We start from the raw sequence: 2,657 nt of genomic DNA on the forward strand, positions 1-2,657 counted from the left end.
GCAGTAGTTCTTCTGCTGCATGTGGAAGCAGAAGATGATTATAATGTACTCTCAGACCAGAATCTCTACTGAGTCCACAGTTTTGGACAGTGTTAGGAAACCCAGTTCCCATGTGCACTTCTGTGGGACAAGTTCTCTAGTTTCCCTTAAGGATCAGGTCTGAAAGGAGAGAGAGAATGCCTGTTTGTGAGAAAAACTCCCTCACAAACAGCACAGTGGTTTGTTTGGTCTATGAAGATGGCCTTTGGGAGTTCATGCTGGAGCTGAGTGCTCATTTTCAGCACTAGAACTACAAGGAACGCAGCTGTGCAGTGGATGAAGTGCTGCCCTAGAACATCAAATGTCAGACCAGTGATTTGATAGCAGGGGGTGTTCATTGCTGCAGTAGTGGATGGGCATCAATACATCTTGCATTTCTTGCTCAGGCACGGTTTAAACTGATCTGGTGTTTTGGGCCACAGAGGATTATGCTCTAATGATGAGTTTTGTGGTTTGGGGTGTTTGAAATGTAGGACAAGTGCTTCTGGGAAGATTCTTTCCACACAAGATTGTTATGTGAAAAATCATTAAACAGTTAAAATTAGCAAGTCCTAGGAACTTTTCTGAACTTACCAGCTCCCAACCCTGGTTCTTTTCCCCACAATATGACCTGCATCCCATTTCCACTTTTTCTTTCTGAGCTGGTCCTACTGATACAGCTGAACTTGAAGTAGTTTTTCTCAAGCTGCATTTAGCTTTTAGCTAATTACTGCATTTAGATAGTTACTGCTTCAGAACAACAACAAAAAAGAGCTTGTTAATCCAGAAATGTGTCTGGTTTTCCTTCTGTACTAGTTGGTCTGAAAAAATCTATTACATACATGTACAAACCTTTCCTGTAGACACTGGTCTTTCTCCTAGAACAATCTGCTAGGTTATTAGAGACGGTGTTTTTCAGTTTGAGAAGTGTTTCCTTAATATTTCAAATGCAGACCCCAGTAGGTAGAATTTCAACCAACTGATGATGCACTTAAGTCATCTTAATTACCTCTCCTGGATTGTGTGATATGTCCCCAGGTCTGAAGGACAGGCAGAAAGACAAGGAGGCTTCCCAAGATAGTCAAAAATTCACATTCATTTTCTGTGAGAAAGAGTATGTATAGTACTTGTTCCGATCTAAAGATCCAGTGTTCAGTCTTTTTAGGATGAACAGAGAAACAATACTGCTATTTAGGGCTGAATATAAATAGGTATTGTGCTAGAAAGAAGTTAATAATTTTAATCACTGATGTAGATCTGAAGAGAAAAACCTGTAGCTCAAAACTATAAATACAATATTCAAGGAATCAGACTTTTCAACAGAAGATGGAAAAAGGTGTTTGTGCATACCATTTTTGAACTATGGTCCTCTGAGGAGAGTTCTTGACAGAACTCAATAAACCTCAGTAAACGAGGACATCAGCAATGAACATTTTTAAGGATGTGCAATTTCTAAACATGATCCCACTTCTACAGTCGTTACACAGCATAGATTTTGCTATTAATTAGTTTGAATGTGGGACAGTACTGCTGGGAGAAAGTAAGTGGCCTAAATAGCATGGTCCAAATTTTATCTGTAGCTATCCAAGAAATATGGATGTCTTTCCCCTGCCACCTCTGACAGCTAGAAAGAAATGCTGGAGTTGTCTTACTGCTAATGGAGTTTTGGAGCTCAATTAACATGTAAGGCGGAAAGGGTGGGAGCATGCTGCAGAGAAGGAAGACAGCTGATGGGAGAAGTTCCATGCCTGGCTCAGCTCAGAACGGCAGAATTAACCTTCGGACAAATATGAGAACATTTGCACACACGACAGAGAGCCTTAATTACTGAATGTCTGGAGAACAGGGCAGGGTTCTTCTCCTCTCCAGGAGCACCCTGTATTATTCTTATTCAATTCCAGTGAGTACAGTAAATCCCCCATTCAGCCTTCATCGTTTTTCTGGACTATGCATTTCGGGAGAGCCAACAGGACCTCCATTCTGTTTGTGCAATGGGGCTTCAGGCATGCAAAAATAGCCACTGCTAGCGGTCACTTGTATGCCCATTCACCCCCTCCCCATAATATAGCAAGAATTTCAAAAACCTGACGGGAAGTATTGCAAGTCACACAGCATTCGACTTGAGTTACACTGGAATAGTTGCCCACTGAGCAGAGGGAGGAAGGGAAACGGGACAGCCCTATTGGGATTATATTCGTATGTCGGGCTGCTGCTGTGGACACGATGGGAGGAAGGCGCAGATAACACACTGGCAGTAGCTTGGTAGCAAGCTACTTAAAGTGTCACTGGGGAGAGGCGAGTTTTAGCCACTCGAACATCACCGTGTATGCGATGTGCCACATCGCGGTCTGTGCATTCACGCTGCCGCGGCTCCTGCCCGCGCCCCAAGTGACCGCAGTGTGTCTCCCACATTTCAGACCTGCAGAGATGCCCCCGACTGCGCACTGCTCCCCGAAGCACAGTCCTGGCAGTGGCGCGGATGCCTCCTCCAACCCTGGCCTTTGCCATGTGCCAAACATCGACTTCCCCGCCCGGGATTAGCCCGGCTGCTTGCACGGCGGGGGGCACCGAGGCCGATGGGCCCCGGCCCAGTCCGGGTGCGCCGCTCAAGGGCTTCAACAATCGTCACCACCGGGGAA

This window comes from Corvus brachyrhynchos, unplaced genomic scaffold, assembly GCF_000691975.1.
Source record: "Corvus brachyrhynchos isolate BGI_N302 unplaced genomic scaffold, ASM69197v1 scaffold142, whole genome shotgun sequence".
Classification (NCBI taxonomy): Eukaryota; Metazoa; Chordata; class Aves; order Passeriformes; family Corvidae; genus Corvus; species Corvus brachyrhynchos.